Source organism: Lontra canadensis, unplaced genomic scaffold, assembly GCF_010015895.1.
Source record: "Lontra canadensis isolate GAN:19392208 unplaced genomic scaffold, GSC_riverotter_1.0 scaffold1, whole genome shotgun sequence".
Classification (NCBI taxonomy): domain Eukaryota; kingdom Metazoa; phylum Chordata; class Mammalia; order Carnivora; family Mustelidae; genus Lontra; species Lontra canadensis.
The window spans coordinates 120,302,279-120,321,186 of record NW_022630995.1 but is presented as its reverse complement, the minus strand read 5'-3'; the positions used below and the strand labels follow the sequence as shown (position 1 = coordinate 120,321,186).

Here is an 18,908-nt window from a genome sequence, read left to right as displayed (position 1 = left end):
TTGGTATCCACAATTCTCCACACAATCGTGGGTTCCAGGGAAACTGACTTCTTGTCTAGTTTCAGAGAACTTAAGCTAATTAGTCTAAGTCAACCATGGGAATCCTATTTTCTCTTTTGCATTGTTCAGGAAGGGTTATACACCCAACTCTGGCCAATAGTGATTGTTGGGGTTAGGGGCTTCTGGGAAGCATTTCCTTACCCTCTAGCTAGAGGGAGAGTGGATCCCTCTTCTCCCTTTGCATGTTGCCATGACCAGATGTAATGCCTGGTACTGTTGCAGTCAACTTAGCATCAGACTGAGGAATAGGCTAAGCCATGGAAGAACACACAGTAGAACTTCAACAGATTTGAGTCAGGTTTTCTGTTATTTGAAAGTGAATTTTATGCAAGTCACATTCTTTCGGTGGGGGGTGAGAAAAAATTTATGAGAAAACACACATTCAAGATGAGCACTGAAGAACAGACACAATTTTGAATACTGGAGTACAGAGAGTAAGATATTTTAGGTGACGGGGTAGTGATGGTAAGGTGGGAATAATTTAGGTTAAAAAATTTTTTTAAAAAGGCACAGAGATTTTAAGGTTCAAAGTATGTTCATCCAGACTGGAACTTGATCTTTTCATGCATGCTTCACTTCATTCTATTAAGATATAGACCATTTGTAGGAAAGAGATTGTTAAAAATAAATTATAAAAAGGAACATAACCAGATGGATGGGAGATAAAAAATACAAGTTATAATAAATAAGTTCAATATCTACACAAGGAGATTGAGGAGAAGGGAAATGGACACAGATGGGAAAGTTCTAAAATTATACAGTAACTAGATTTTAACATGACCATCAAATTCTTGGTGACCAAAATGAAAAAGAAAACTGGTTAGTTTCATAGGTCTCATTTCATATTTGGAGAAAATGTGCCAGTTTCTCAAGAGAATTTAGTTATGTGAGTATTTGTATGTGGAACAATGGAAAATATAAAGGATGATGTCCCCATCAAATTCTCTACAGGGATTTCATCATTGGTTCTGATGTTCTTTTCAACTAACCACAAGTCAAGTATTAAGTGAGTCTTGAGAAGAGAAGCAGAAAAGTTTAGTTAAGTTAAGCCATATCTTGAAGCAGTTTGGATGACAGGGTAAGAGCGCTACAATTCATTTCATTGTCAATGAGCAAATGTGGAATCTGAGGATCAAATCAGAAAAATTATAGCTGATCTCCCATAGAGTTTAATCTATTAGTGATCTGTGAATAACATGAAAGGGAGATAACCATGGAGACAGAGAGGAAAAGAAACAAACTAATATAATTTTGAGTAGTTACAAGATCCTAGGCACTACTTATGGTAGTTTAAATAAATGTGACATCACATTTTTAAAAATCTATTGATGATCATATGAGTTTTCTCCTTTATTTTGTACATGTGATGAAGTATGTTGATGAATTTTCACAAATCAACTTTTGTTCCTAGAAGAAACTTAACATATTAACTTTAAAAAACAGTCACTTGATGGGTATTAAGGAGGGCATGGATTGCATGGAGCACTGCGTGTTATATAACAATGAATCGTGGAACACTACATCAAAAACTAATGATGTATTATATGGTGACTAACATAACATAACATAATAAAAAAAGTCACCTAGATCAATTTGCTAATTCATATTTGTTCAGGATCTATGATTATGAGAAATATTTGCCTTGTAGTTCACTTGTAGTATCCTTATAAAACTCAATACCAGAAAAGTGAATAATACAAATAAAAATGGGCAGAAGACATGAATAGATATTTTTCCAAAGACTTACAGATGGCCACATAAAAAGACACATGAAAAGATGCTCAACATCATTCATCATCATGGAAATACAAATCAAAACTACAATGAGATATCACCTCACATCTGTCAGAATGGCTAAAATCAATGATGCAAGAAACAACAGGTGTTGGCAAGGATATGGAGAAAGGGGAACTCTCTTGCATTGTTGGTGGGAATGCAAACTGGTGCAGCCACTCTGAAAAGCAGTATGGAGTTTCCTCAAAAAGTTAAATATAGAACTACCCTATGATCCAGCAATTGCACTATTAGGTATTCATCCAAAGAATACAAAAATATTAATTCAAAAGTGTCCATGTACCTTGATGTTTATAGCAGCATTATCTACCATTGCCAAATTATGGAAATAGCCCAAATACCCATTGACTGATAATTGGATAAAGAAGATGTGGTAAATGCATACAGTGAAATATTACTCAACCATAAACAAGAATGGAATCTTGCCATTTGCAATGATGCCATTTGCAATTGCCATTTGCAATAATATCATCTAGGATATTATTTGTGGAATTTAAGAAACAAAACAAACAGAGGGGAAAATATAAAGAGGCAAACCAAAAAATAGACTCTTAACAATGGAGAACAAACTGATAGTTACCAGAGGGAAGGTAGATGAAGGCATGGGTGAAATAGGTGATGGGGATTAAGGAGTACACTTGTCATGATGAGCACTGGGTGATGTATGGAAGTGTTGAGTCACTAAATTGTACAACTAAAACTAATATTACAGTGTATGCTAACTGGAATTTAAATAAAAACTTAAAAAAATCCTTGATATCTTTTAATGTTAGATTTATGATGGCTTCATAAAGTGAATTATAAAGTATTTCCTCTTTTTTTATTCTTTGAAAAAGTTTGTTAAGATAGGTGCTATTTCTTACCTAAATGGTAAGAAGACTTCTCTGCTAGCCATCTGAGCTTAAAGATTTATTTATGAAAAGACTTAAAATTATATATATCTGTGTATGTGTGTGTGTATTTAGATTGTATATTTGTTTTTGTGTCGACTCTGGTAAGGTGTATTTTTCAAGATTTTATCCATTTTACTGAAATTATTAAATGTTGGCACACATATGTTTTTAATATACTTTTAATTTGCTTTACTTTCTGTAAGGTATATAATGATGCCTCTTATTTCATATACCATATGGATAGTTTTTATCTTCTTTTACCTTCATCAGTCTTCTTGAGATTCATCAATTTTTTTTATCTTTCATACGTTTATTTTCCAAAAGGCTAATTTTTGGCTTGTTGATTTTCTCTATTGCAAATATGTTTTTATTTAATTAAATTCTGCTGTTATCGTTATTATTTCCTTCCTTCTATTTCCTTCATGCATAATTTGCTGCATTTAATTTTTTCAGACTCATATTTAGATCATTCAATTTTTCCTTTTCTAATAAGTATAAATAAGGCTATGGTATAAGATGTCCTCTATATGCTATTGTGGCTATGCCCACAAGTTTTAATATATATTTTTTATTGGTTAAAAATATTTTCTAATTTCCATTTTAATTTCTTCTTTGACCCATCAGTTACTTGTATGTATCTGGTTTGATTTCTAAATATTTGGGGCTTTTTTAATATATATATATATTATATACATATTATATATACATATATATTTTTTATTTTGTTATGTTAGTCACCATACAATACACCATTAGATTAGTTTTTGAGGTGTTATATGTAAACAATGAATCTTGGAACACTACATCAAAAACATTTGGGGTTTTATGTTACTCTTTTGCTAATGACGTCTGCCCCAGTTTTGTTGTATTAAAAATGTATATTCTGAATGTTTAAAAGCCTTTGAAATATATTGAAGTCTACTTCATGGTGAACCACATGGTTGAACTCCATAAACACATTCTATGTAAGTTTGGTAAGGGATGTGTAAATTGTATTTGTTGGATGCAGGGCTCTTATACAGTTAGTTCAGGTTTGTTAATCTTGTCCAATTTTATACATCCTTACCATTTTTTGTCTGCTATGCTATCAGTTCCTGAGAATTATGCTCTAGTATCCCAATACAGTTATGTAATATGTAATTATATATGTAAAGATAATGTGGTTATGTTATATATAATTAATATTTAACTATGATATTTTTTACTATAATTCCATTTTTTAGAATGAAACTTAAAGCAAGCACTGGAAAGATTAAGTTTATGTCATTGTGCATTTTCCTTTTAGGCCTGTGCAGTCTTCCTTAAAAATACAAATTTCGAGCAAAATTTTGGTGAGGCTAGAGCTACCCTTTCTAGTAGAATAAGGTTTTTTTTAACTCTAGCCTGGAAGTATAATTTTGCAGACAACAGTCAGAAAGCTTTGGAGTTTCTGAAGTGGCCATTTCCCAGGCATAGAGGTAAAAACATCATGGAGAAGGCCCATGTTTCTGGAAAGGCAGCAGAAAAGCCTGACCTGCTGGGGAGGGGGGCAATCCTTAGGTTTTCAAGTATGAATGGAACTAGAGGAACAGTCTTGGCTCCTAAAGTGATCTCCTTTTCCCTTTACCCTATAACACAGCCTCTCCTGACAAGGTTTGGGCTCTGTTACTATGAAGCTAAGTGCACGGAAGAAAGTCTGAGCTCAGTTGACTTTCAAAATACTGTATTCTTTTTTTTTTTTTTTTTTAACGGAACTGAAGAAACACAGCAGGTTCTCCTACAATCAGCTTCTGGCCCCTTGTCATATGGAATAGCTCTCCATCAGTGGCCGGCAGGGAGCCAAAACTTGCAAGGAGGGGCAAGCAATAAAATAAAAATCACATTTTCAAAATTTCTCTTCCCTGCTACCCTGGGTCATATTTGATTAATGGACTGCATTTATTTTAAAGGTGTGATTGCATACACGTTACCTATACTGTGCCACTGTGCACTTGGCAGAGAGAAAGCTTGTTATGAATTCTGAACCACAGCAAGATGTTAGCACATCATTAATATGCATAGGTGCAGATATCTGTCTGTTGTTTTATAATGCTATTTCATTTATATAGTGCCGGCACTTGACGGATATAAGAGACTCCATTCCCAGCTAGAGAGATTCCTAAATAAAACTAGCAAGTTATTGCAGAAGTAATCAGAGCAAAGGAGTTCAGGTTCTTGAGTCTCTATATGAGGCCAGTTCTTGAGTTTCATTTCAAATGCCTCTCCATGTGGACTAGCTTAACTTAATCCTTTCTTCTCTCACTGACAGCAAATACACCTGTTTTTACCTTTCTTTTCTTGTTTTTTCCTCCCTTAATTCTGTTTAATCTGAAAATGCAGTTTGCTGCTGTTTTGATTCCACCAGCTTGAAAGCAGCCTCAAAAATATAAAACCTCCTAGGGTGTAGGACCAGGCTGCTTGTACACATTGGTGTGTATAGTGATGGGCCACCCTATGGGGAAGTGGGAGGGGTGGCCTATGATGAGACTCCGTGGACTGTCAGGAAGAAATGGGACATATGGAGTCATATTTATTTTCTTGACGTTGTATCCTACTCCTAACCATCTTGAAGAAGAAAAGCTAAACTCATTAAGACAGTATGCAAAACATTCAAGGCCCTCACCCATCTCTGTAGCTGCAATCATGCACCATCACTCCTGCACCTTTATTCCAAACATATAGAGCTCCTTGCTGCTTTCCAAAGCACTATCTTGCCCTATGCTGTTTCCTTTCTCTTTGCCATCACACATTTTCCTCCTTCAGTCTGCAACATATTTCCTCTTCTCTGCTTGGTGATTCCATCCACATCACTGCAAATGGCAAGATTCCATTCTTTTTGATTGCTGAGTAATACACACACACACACACACACACACACACACACACCACATCTTCTTTATTTGTCCATTCATCAGTCAACGGATATTTGGGCTATTTCCATAATTTCAAAATGGTAAATAATGCTGCTATAAACATCAAGGTACATGTACCCCCTTGAATTAGTATTTTTGTATTCTTTGGTTAAATACCTAATAGTGCAATTTCTGGGTCATAGGGTAGTTCTATTTTTAACTTTTTTAGGAAACTGTTTTCCAGAGTGGCCACACCAGTTTGCATTGCCACCAACAGTACTAGAGGTTTCTCCTTTCTCCTCATCCTTGCCAACCCCTGTTCTTTCTTATGTTGTCTATTTTAGCCATTCTGACAGATGTGAGGTGATAGCTCATTGTAGTTTTGATTTGTATTTCTCTGGTGATGAGTGATGTTGAGTATCTTTTCATGTGTCTTTTCATGTAGCCATGTGCATGTCTTTGGAAAAATGTCTATTCATGTTTTCTGCCCATTTTTTAATTGGAGCATTCATATTTTGGGTGTTGAGTCACAAAAAATATCTTCCCAGGGATTTACTCTTCTGTGGAATCTATCATGAATCCCCATGTGGAGTTGTCCTCTATCTTTTTCATGTTTCTGTTGTACTTTGATATAACATCTATTAAAACACCACTACACTGAGAAAAAAAAAAACCATCGGGAACTTTGGTCTTAAGAAGTTGTGTGACTTCTTAAACTTTTGTAGCTTCTCTGTGTCTTTAACTTATTAATTTACCTTTCTAATAATAAATAAGAGCAAACTCCTTTAAAACTCACATCATAAAATAAATTCCTTATATGTCTCTAGTTTTACTAGACTGTGGTTGCCTGTGAGGGAAAGGCTGTGTTTATTGTCCTTATATCTCCAGTGCCCTAACAGATCCTTGAAATGATAGGTTCTAAATAAATATATATTGTGTGTGTACCCTGACTATGGGAAGATAACATTTAAAAAATACCGTACTGTGTATTTGAAATAATGGGAGATTCCATCTGAATAGAGAAATCCGTCAATGTCACCTGCAAGTTAGCACTGTTCGTTCCTCCCTTTCCTCAAGGCAGGTGGGAAAGGCTCTTCTGGAAATGATTGTGATAATTCTGCTGAGGTAAGTGGTCATAAGCTGGAGTCCCTGGCCAGGCATTGCATACCTGAAGTCTCACTAGTTACACTGAGCTTTAAAATGTGTTTATTTGGCCTATCCTGTTTAGAAAAATTAGTTATCAACATTAGAGAATATGGAGATTTCCCATAAAGATCTGAATTCCAATCTTCTCTGAAAGCAAAAGGACTAACAGTGGTGCCACTTTGGCAAAATCAGATGACATATGTTGTCTATGAGCCTCAGACCTACCCCCCTCATTTCAACTGGCTATTCCACTATGTTAAATGTCATATAGGCATAGAGATTGTGTGGAGGTTTAGTCTGTGTGAACTTATAAGCATTTCTGAAAGAACAGTGCCCCTATATCTCATCATAATTCCAAGGAGGGGTGTGAACCTAAGTAGGCTAAAATTAAGTAAACGTATTTGGATAAAACTGCCCATAAGAGTATGCCATTGAGCCAAGAGAAGAGTACTAAGATAAAATAGACATAAAAAAGTCATACATGAACTAGATTCATCATTTGTCAGTGACTCTGAGTGATTGGGTGGGAAATCCAGTGGGTTTTGGATAGGGAATAGAGTTTTGTTATTGTCACATGGCTAATATAACTGAACATACACACACCAGACCCTGCAAATACTCCTGCTAATGAGAAAAAGTGTAACAAACACTGGAAATCCCACTCCAGTGATTTTAAATATTCTCAGTGAATACCTGAATAAGTGAAGATGACTAAGATTAGGATGATCCATATGATAATTACATAATTTAAGTTTACTGTGGCTAACTATCCAAATCACATATGAATCTGGAATTCCCATTTTCCTGAATTTGATCTTAATGGCAATCTCCTGCTATTAACTGAGTACAATTTAATTCCATTCATCCTGTTTGTTTTATTATTATTAAGGACAGCCTTTTAAATATGAGCCTGGGGGACGCCTGGGTGGCTCAGTTGCTTGAGCGGCTGCCTTCGGCTCAGGTCATGATCCCAGTGTCCTGGGATCGAGTCCCACATCGGGCTCCTTGCTCGGCAGGGAACCTGGTTCTCCCTCTGCCCCTGCCTGCCTCTCTGTCTGCCTGTGCTCGCTCGCTCTCTCTCCCTCTGTCCCTGACAAATAAATAAATAAAATCTTAAAAAATAAATAAATAAAAAATAAATAAATAAATATGAGCCTGGAATCGGCTTACTTTGTTTTATTGTTACTTTTTAGTTTAACAGGAGAATCCCTCTTTATTTTTCAGCTCCAAACATTTTAAGGAGTAAAACCTATTATTAATTTGGAATCTACTTGGTCTGCATAGTTTGATTTAAGTTACAAAATGCGGGAAAGATACATTTTATTCTTTGTTTTCTGAGAGTTCCACTTATTAGAGATTTTGGTAAGTAAATGTCTATTATTGAATTGAAGCATAGTAATGATTTAGTTAGAGATTTAAAACTTGCTTTATTCTCTACCTATAGGTAGGCAAATCCTAAGTAATAGGGATGAAAAGTAAATTCTATTTGAAAGAAAGGATAATTGAGAACATTTTTCAGTAACTTGTCTCACTGTTAGAAAATCTTTACTGCTATAAAATTCCTACTTATAAGAAGGCAGGAATCACTCATGACAAAGATAAAGCTCATTTTCCTATCCACTTATAAATAATGTATATGATCCTGTCATTATGTCATTTGTTAGTTGAACAGAAGTAAGAATATAGCTAGGAATTCCTTAAGTTAAGGAAAAATTCCTGTGGGACCAAATTCAAAGGCTTAAAGAATCTTAAGTATAAAATGGAAGATGTCCACAAGTAGTTTTGTCAGCAATATTTCACTTAATTTCAAACACTTAGAGCAAATCAAAAAATCAAAAGATATTTATTTATTGTTGATTTGGAGTTACATAAAATAACAGCATGACTTGGATATGATATCGATTGAGTTTTCTTGGAGGTATATAATCTAGTTTTATGGTGAACTTGGTAATGGAAGCTGTCAAGTGACAATGAAATGGTCTATTAATTCTTACTAAAGTTACCATGCTTATCTCAGGAGATGGTGTGATACTATATGCTATATTATATATACATATATATAATATAGCATATATATTATATATATGCTATATAATAAATATTCCTTGGGGATTTATAGTGAAATAAGCCAAGCAGAGAAAGACAATTATCATATAGTTTCACTCATATGTAGAACGTAAGGAATAGCGTGGAGGACCACAGGGGAAGGGAGGGAAAACTGAATGGAAAGAAATCAGAGAGGGAGACAAACTATGAGAGACTCTGGACTCCAGGAACCAATCTGATGGTTACAGAAGGGAGGGCCATGGGGGGACGGGTTAACTGATTGGTGGGTAGTAAAGAGGGTATCTGTTGTTATGAGCACTGGATGCTATACACAACTAAGTAATTGTTGAGCACTACATCAAAAACAAACGATGTACTGTATGTTAGCTGAGTGAGCATAATAATAATTATAACAAAAGAGATTAGTATTAGATGTTGGAAAAAGTTGCTACTCTAACACTCTTCCCAATGAAATTGTTATTAAATTGAAGCATATTCTGCCACCAAAATTTTTAACAGATCTTTCCCTTAAAATATTGACTGAAGGGAGTTGGGGGAAATTGGAAGGGGAGGTGAACAATGAGAGACTATGGACTCTGAAAAACAATCTGAAGGGTTTGAAGAGGTGGGGGGGTGGGAGGTTGGGGGAACCAGGTGGTGGGTATTAGAGAGGGCACGGACTGCATGGAGCACTGGGTGGGGTACAAAAACAATGAATACTGTTATGCTGAAAATAAATTAAAAAAAATGATTAAAAAAAAATATTGACTGAAAAATGGCAAGTGATTTGCAGTGGCCAGACATAGGCTCTGTTGTTCCGTAGTGGCAGCCTCAGATATTGCCCTCCACAGGCCACCTAATGGAACCTCTGAGAATTCTGTGGCAGTATCAACTCTTGTTCATGCAAGCCACTTAATATATTTAATCAAATCTAAGACTTCATCAATTATAAGTCACATGAATATTTTATGTTCCATTAAGAAATAAAATATGCTGCCAATTACACTAAGATCCACTATTGCCTGTAAGACATTTCTGATTTCAATCAGAGATGTTAAGATGTGAAAAGAAAATATGTCTTGGAATGATGAGGAAAGGTATTCATGATAGTCTTTGAGCTCTCTACTGCGAGGGCCTCTTACTAACCCACCAGAGTCCTACAGTTTTGGAAAATGATAATATGGCCACGTCTATTTAGAATAACTGGTGATGCTAAGTGTGCTTTTTTGTGTGTTAACTGTTAACATGGAAAAAATAACCTGTCAGTTATTTAAAGATACATTTTTAGTCTGAAATATTTTCCAGAAAAGTGCTCATTAAAGTTAGGTTTATGTGATAGGATGTTTTGACCAGTAGAACTTTTCTCCATCTGTTGTTGGTTTAGACCTGATATGCCCTCAGAGCCCTTAGACACTTGCATATAACTATGTCCCCATGGTTGTACAAGAAGCTATGGAGGCATGTTGCATCTCTGAATGATGCAAAATACTGTACTAAAAGTGTTGCATACACACCCACATGCATACACATGGAACGCTATCTATTGTCTAGCTGGGAAGCCTTACTTATGTGCCAGGCATTGTTTATGCATTTTATAGACATTTGATTTTAATCTCACAATATTCATAACAACCTGTGAGGTAGATACTACTAGTGTGTCTACTTTACAAATAAAACCGAGGATTAAGAAATAATTGCTTGTTCATGCTATGCAACTAGAAACTGGTGAAATCAACATTGCAGCCCAATTTTGTCACAATACAAAGATAATTTTCCTTTTTAAGCACTGGGATGCCTCTCCCAGACACATCACATTCTTTTTTTTTTTTTATACATTCTTATTTCTTTTTAAGATTTTTATTTATTTTTTGACAGACAAAAATCACAAGTAGGCAGAGCAGCAGGCAGAGAGAGAGGAGGAAGCAGGCTCCCTGCTGAGCAGAGAGCCCGATGTGGGGCTCGATCCCAGGACCCTGAGATCATGACCTGAGCTGAAGGCAGAGGCTTAATCCACTGAGCCACCCAGGAGCCCTTATGTTCTTATTTTTTATACCTATTTTACTGCATTGTGTTTTTTTTTTTTTTTAAATCACGTTTTACTCAGATTTGTTCCAGGTAAGCCTTCTGGAAGTGCACTTCCCCTCCTACACACAAACATACATCCTACACCAAATTATATAGAGATAAAGGAGAGGAAAGAGAGGAGGAGAGAAGATGAGCATTTTCATGCTACCAAATGTTTTTAACAATATACTAGAAATCGGGTTTTAGGTTTGATTTTTCTGCTCCTCTTTTTGTGTTGGTTAATTAAGTTCTTAAGATGCTTCAGTATATCATGAAACAAATGATTCTTTCTAATGTTTAGATAAGCAGGTGTTCTATCCCACTCTCTGTTCTTTTCCTCTTTTGAATTAAATAAATGGTTTTCTTTGGAAGAAAGCAGGATGCAAACTTAGACCTATTGCTATTGATCTTTTGGTGTTTTCCTAAGGTCTTTATTTTATAGAGTGTGCCATCAGAGATGCAGAAATCTACCTGACATCCAATGGGTAGTATTGGATGTGAGGAAAAAGAATGCTACTAAGTGATATAGTTTGTGAAATATCAGGGTACAGAATTTGGATGATTCCAGGCCCAAAAAGTTAATGACAATATGCTCATCCTTTTAATGGAAACATTACTAGGAGGCTCCTGGCTACATCATCCATCATACTGCAGAAGACTTGCTGACTTATGCTTTGTGACGGACCAGTGAGAAAAATATACAAACTCATACACCAATGTTGCAAATCAATTCTGCCGCAAAGTGGAAATAACTCTTGTACCAATAAGTAAGATCTACGGAGGAAAAATCCTTTTCTGTATTTCCAACTTGCAGATAGAAAGAGAAGCCATCAATCATGCTGGAGAGCTTCCATTTCAGGGCTGTTGTTCTTAAAGGCAAACCAGATGAAATCAGACAAGACCAGAATATGCAAAAGCCTTTGGATTTTTCCAGTCTTGGTGCAGGAAGGAAACAAGGAGAAGCAAGTCACTCTCTCTTTTTCTTCTACATGTGAAACCTGGAGTCCAGCAAAGCCATATACATAGGCTCTGTTTCTTGTCAAAATGACTAATTAATCACTTCACAAATGGCTATTAATCATACATTAATGAGATAATCTCCAAGCTATGGCAAATAGCAGTTCTGTGGTGATCCTTTCTCCTTGGTACCCGGAGCAAGCCAAAAGCATGCAGAACTCAATTAATCTTGGAGCAGCATGGGGTGTTTGAAACTGCTCACAGTGTGAAAAGAAGCAAATAGCAGAGACATTTAAACTGTCCATATTTCACTCTGTAAATTCAGAAGCACTTAATCATCCCCTACACATTCTTTTGTTCCCTTTCTCCCTCTGTCATGTTATAACTGTGTTTTAAGCCTCCCCTATTTCTTTTCCCAAACTTGTACACTGAAGCACAGACCAAAAAGATCGGGGCTCCTAATAAATTGATTCTCAGTCCTCTTGGATAAACAGACAGTTAGAAACAATATGCATACAGATATGATATTCCAATAAAAGCAATGCCTATACCTAGGTGCATAAATTAGCAATTGAATGCCATCACTTACTAAGCAACATCTATGTAAGACTTCCATTTCCATTTCCAGATTTCTGGCTGACCCAGGGCGGGGAAGCCATGAAATGTGACTCAGTTAAATTCTCCACAAACAAAGGCCTCCAATTTTTATGACTGAATGCTTTAGTTCATTCAACAGACATCTACTGAGTATTTACCGTGTTCAGGCACTAAGGGTACAAATATGAGCCAGTTTTATTTCTTCCCCTTGCAGGGCTTACAATACAGTGATAGAAATGAACTGCTGTTTGCCAAAGGGAGTAAAGGAAGCAGGAAGAGGCAGTGTGAGGCCTGACCACACAAAAGAGCATGATGTGTTAGGTGATGGTGAGTAATAAGGGAAGGCTAGATACTGGCTGTCTGGTGAGGAGGCTGAACACATGTACAGATTGGTATTGGAAAGGAGGGGGCAGCCAGATTGTGATGGGTGTTGTCTACCATGCTAAATGCATTAGGCAGTGACTACAAGTTTTTGCTCAGGGAACTGACGTATCTGTGTCAGGACTTTGAGCCCAAGGCCGCACCTGAAAAAAAAACTTGTGTGTCCTGGGATGGGTCTGAGTAGATTTTGCACATGGGAGGGATATGAATAACTGCCCCCATGAGGGTTGATTGCAATAAATTTATTTCATTATCAGCCCCAGTTGTTCACCCCTCCCTGGATCCACACCCTGTTCACCATGAAATTTTGCAGTGTCTCCCTCTGTGGGTAGGGCTCCTTCCTGCTGGGTATGGTCACATAATTTATTGGCATGTGGTCATTTTTGGCTCATTCTAAAAGTTTTAAATCCAATCACCTCCTTCCTTTTGCCCACTCAAGCTGAATTTGGATATCAGAGTGTGGTCAGCTACCCAAGCTTCAGTGGGATCTGGAGGAAAGAGGAATGTGCCCTAGGCTGTCAGTAACGGAGGATGCAGAGGGGAAATAGATACCTCAAGTCTGGTTCCAATTCTCCATCAGCAATGGCTGTCATTCATTCTGCTTTTTAATAGTCTAAGACAAATATATTTTGCTACTGCAAAAAAAAAAAAAATGATTTTCTTCTCAAGATCTCTTAGTCTCAAGAATACTGAAGTTTACATGTTATTTCTTCCAAAATAAAAACCTTGGCCGTCTTATACTAATTAACAATTTGTTTCTTTCCTGGGACTGGTTTACATTTACAAATTCTCTCATTTTAATGGAAAAATTTTCCTGTGAACCATATGGGACGAATGTAACCAATTAAACACAGTATTTCTGATTCTTAAAAAATGTCCTACTTAGTTGTGGAGGCGTGTTGGGTGGGGAGTATCAGTGCATCTCTTAGCCCTTCCTTATTTTCCCCTCCCTCCATTTTTACTTTAAATGCAAAGGAAACACATAGAAAGGGCTTTTCCATATTTTTTTTTTAAAAAATTAACTTTAAAAGGTAGAGTTTGTGTACAATAAAATGCACTCTTTTTAAATGGTCGTTTGATGAGTTTTGACAAATGACTCATCCATATAACCACCATCACAATCACTACATAGAATACTTACATCATCAGAAAACTTCCCCTGTGCCCCATCCCATGCAATCTCAAGCCCCAAACCCTGGCCCCAGGCACCCACTCATCTGCTACCAGTGCAGATTAGATTTATATTTTCTAGCATCTCATTAAATGGAAGCCTATAATACAAATACTTGCATCTGATATTCTTTTCATTCAACATGATTTTGAGATATTTTGTAAGTCCATTTTCTGTAATTGCTGATTAGTATTCACTTTTTATATATACAATAATTTGTTCATTCACCTGTCCATGGATATGTAGGCTGTTTGGAGCTATTGTGAATATAGCTCCTATGGATATTTATATGCAGGTCTTTGTGTGAATATATGTTTTCATTTCACTTGAGTAAACACCAAAGAGTAGAATTGCTGGGTCATTTGGTAAGTGTATGTCTAACTTTATGAGAAACTGCCCAGTTGTTTAAAAAATGGCCATACAGCTTTACATTCTTATCAGCAGTGTGTGAGGATTTGTTTCTCCACATCCTTGCAAACATTCGGTATTGCCAATCTGTTTAATGTTAGCTATTCTTGAAGCTGTGTACTGGGATCTCATTGCATCTGAAATTCCCTAATGACTAATGAATGTATTTTTATGCACTTATTTGCAATTTGTATATCATCTTGGTGAAATGTCTGTTAAAATATTTTCCTATTTTAAAAAGACAGGTTGTTTGTCTTATTGTTCTTATTTTAACAGGCCTTTGCATATTCTGGATATGAGAAAATTTCCCTTGTCAAATACATGTTTTGCTAATATTATTTCATGGTCTGTGGCTTGTTTCTAATCTATAGTGGTGTCTTTTAGAAAGAAAAGTTTATTTTTGATGAAATCCAGTTGATTAATTTTTCTTATAGTTTGTCTCTTGTATCTTAAACCTTTATCTAAACCCAAATCATACATATGTTTTCTTATTTTTTCTAGAAATTTTATAGTTTCATACCTAACATTTAGGTTTATGATTCATTTTGAATGAGCTTTTGTATATGGTGTGAGGTGTGAGTCAAAAATCATACTTTTTTTATCTGACTATCCAAGTGTTTTAGCACCATTTGTTGGAAGGAATGTCTTTTTTGTTTTGTTTTGTTTTTAAGGAGTATCCTCTTTCTGATCTAATTACATTGATGTCTTTGTTAAAAATCCACCCATTAATCATATACATGTGTGGGTTCAATTCTGGACTCCCTATTCCATTTCATTAATTTTTTTAATCTGTTCTTACCCCAATGCTGTTATTTTAGAGTGTGTCTTCAAATCAGTCCTCCAACTTTATTCCTCATTCTTAAAACTGGTTTAACTTTTCCAAGTAATTTGCATTTCCATATATTTATTAGCATTAACTTCTCAAGTTCAAACAAACAAACAAAAAAGAACCACAGAAAATAAAAAACTGAGGTTTTAAGTTGTATTCTATTGAATCTCCAGATCAATCCGAGAATTAGCATGCTAACAACATTTGGACTTATGTCCATTACAAAATACATCTCCATTTACCTAAGACTTGTTAAATTTCCCTCAGTAATGCTTTATAGTTTTCAGTATTTCTGACACTATATATTTCCACATATTTCATATTTTTGATGCTATTTAAATGTTTCTGTATTTTAATTTCTAACTGTTAAGATATAAAACATAACTGCTTTAAAAGTTTTCTTTATGGGGAGCCAGGGTGACTCAGTCAGTTAAGCATCTGACTCTTGGTTTTGGCTCAGATCACAATCTTAGGGTTGTGAGATGAGCCCTGTGCCTGGCTCCATGCTCAGTGCAGAGTCTGCTTGAGATTCCCCCCTGCCTTGCCCTCTGCTCCTTCCCTCCCTACTCACCCTCTTGTGCTCTCTCTCTAAAGATAAGTAAATAATTAAAATATTTTTAAAGGATTTTTTGTTAACAAACTTTATTTGTTAGAATAGTTTTAGACTTACAGAAAAATTGAACAGATAGTACAGAGAGATCCTATATATAACACCACCTTTCCCTCAACAGTTTTCTATTATTAGCATCTTATATGCATATGGTACATTTGTTATAGTTGGTGAACCAATACTGACACGTTATTATTCATTGAAATCACTAACTTATTCAGAGTTCCTTAGTTTTTGCATAATGTTCTCTTTTCGGTTCCAGAATCTATCCAGTATACCACATTGCCTTTACCTGTCATGTCTAAGGCTCCTCTTAGTTGTGACAGTTTCTTGGACTTCCCTTCTTTTTTTTAAATTTATTTTATTTTTTCAGTGTTCCAAGATTCATTGTTAAGGACTTTCCTTATTTTTGATGACTTTGACACTTTTGAGGAGTACTAGTTGAATATATTGTAAGATGCCTCCCTATTAGAATTTGTCTGATGGCTCTTATCAAGATTAGGCTGGGGTTATGGGTTTTAGAGAGGAAGACCACAATGGTAAGGTGCCATTTTCATCACATCATCTTGTTAAAATCAGAAACAAATGGAGATCAGTCTTGAAAATTCCCTGAGCAGGCAAAACTAGTTTAGTCATACAAGCAAAACTTAATTTAGTTTATTTTGGAAGACTAACTTGATCCGAGTCATTTCTTATTTATGCTTCTGAAAATCCTAAGCAAAAGTTGAACTGTTTCCCAGTGTTGATATGAGGTAACTACTCACCAATTCCTTATCATTTAAGAAAACTCTAATATTAACCAATCCCTGTGAAGAATAAACAATCACTGCCTTCCCACTATATAAAGGTGCTTTATAACATGTTTTGGTTTGAGTGCTCCCAGTTTGCAAACTGTCTTTTTGGTGAGTGCACAATAAACTTACACTAATTACTAATTTGGTGTTTCAATGGTTTTACTTTGGATATTTCTGAACTTTTGACAATATCAAAAGTACATATTGTAAATGTGATTCATGACTATTGATGTTAACTGATCACCTGGCTGAAATAATATTTTTCAGTTTTTCGAACTGTAAAATTACTATTTTTTTAAATACCTTTTTTTATAATCTATCTACTATTTGGAAGGAAGTCACTATGCATAGCACATATTTAAGTGGTGGGGAGATATGGTGCCCCTACTTTATGGTAGAGTCTCTGCATAATTTATTTGGAATGCTTTTGAAGAGCAGATTTGTCTCTTCTTCCCACCTATTAATTTATTCACTCATTTATGTTACTATAGACTCATGGGTATTTATTTTATGCTCTGAATTATAATCCAACATTATTTTATTCATTTTCTTGCTTAAATTGGTCCAGCTTTGACAACTGGAAGCTCTTTTAGTTGGTTCCTATAGCTCTTTGCTTGCTTTTGCTTGTTTTTTTACTTGTTTTTGAGGACCTTCTTACCTTCTGATCCTACAAGACACTCAAGGCTCATCTTGTATATTTGTTGTCCCAGTCCTAGAATCAGCCATTGAGCCAAGGAGCATAGATTCTTTTTTTTTTTTTTTAATAATATTAGAAACCGGACACCTGGGTGGCTCAGTGGGTTAAAGCCTCTGCCTTCAGCTCAGGTCATGATCCCAGGATCCTGGGATCAAGTCCTGCATTGGGCATTCTGCTCAGCAGGGATCCTGCTTCCTCCTCTCTTTGCCTGTCTCTCTGCCTACTTGTGATCTCTGTCTGTCAAATAAATAAATAAAATCTTTAAAAAAAATAATATTAGAAACCAAAATATGGGTTCCTAGTGTGCTTGTTGCTACTGGGGTGTTGTTTCTTTTTGATCCTCTCAGCTAATACAGAAAAAATACGTGTGCATATATTTCTCAATGCAACAATCTCAATAATAGTTTAAACATGAATCTTACTCATGTCTCCAACTCTAATTCATCAGCACACCCTTTCATTCTGGCCTCCTCCTTTGCTTATCTGTAAATTCTCATGCCAACAGTCAAAAACCTAGAGTACACGAGGTTTCATCCATTTTGTTCAAGTCCAGTGTATATGTACAGCAGTATCAGGATTGTTAACCCATACCTCTGTGGGAAACAACTTCACTAAGTAAGTTACATTTATGTAAAGTTTGATTTACCTGTTGTTTCACAGATTCTATTAATTTCCAAAGTTAAAGTCAGCACCTTGTCCCCCGACTTGTTTCATACATTAGATTCTCTTGTCGCAATCTTTATTCTTTCTTGGGATCCTCTTACATCTTAAATGACTTTTAAAAATTTATAAACATTAAAGTTCACTTTTTGTGCTGTAGCATACTATAGGTTTTGACAGATACATAGTGTCATGTGTCACCATTATAGTACCATACAGAATAGTTTCACAACCATAAAAATAACATGTACTTCACATATTCATATTTTCCCTCCTCTTGGCAACCACTGATACTGTTACTGTCTCTAAAATTTTGGCTTTTCCAGAAGGTCATGTAACGGGAATCATACAATATGTGGCCTTTTCCAACTGGCTGCTTTCAATTAGCAATATGCATTTAAGGCTCCTCAATGACTTTTTGTGGCTTGATAGTTCATTTCTTCTTATCACTGAATAATATTCCATTGTATCAATGTGCCACAGTTTGTTTACCCACTTACTATTGAAGGACATTTTGAGCTTTGCGCAGTGGCAGTATCGTAGCCAATGAGGTTTATCCGAGGCGCGATTATTGCTAATTGAAGGACATTTTGGTGGCAATCATGAATAAAGCTGCTGTAAACATTGATGTGCCGGCTTTTCTGTAGACATACGTTTTCAACTCATTTGGGTAAATACTTAGGAACATGATTGCTGGATTCTATGATAATACTATATTTAGCTTTGTAAGAAAATGTCAGAAAGTCTTCTAAAGTGGCTGTACTATTCTGCATTTCCATCAACAATGAAACAAAATTCCTGTTGCTTCACAGCCTGTCAACATTTGATATTGTCAGTTTTTTGGATTTTGGCTATCTTAGTAAGTATGTAATGGAATCTCATTATTTCAATTTTCAATCCTCTCATGATATATGATATGAAACATTTTTCT

General features: G+C 35.7%; 1 pseudogene; it reads left to right on the top strand.

The window, feature by feature from the left end:
• Positions 1-18,494: 18,494 nt before the first annotated feature.
• Positions 18,495-18,689, top strand: LOC116872013 (annotated as a pseudogene).
• The last annotated feature ends 219 nt before the right edge of the window (positions 18,690-18,908 follow it).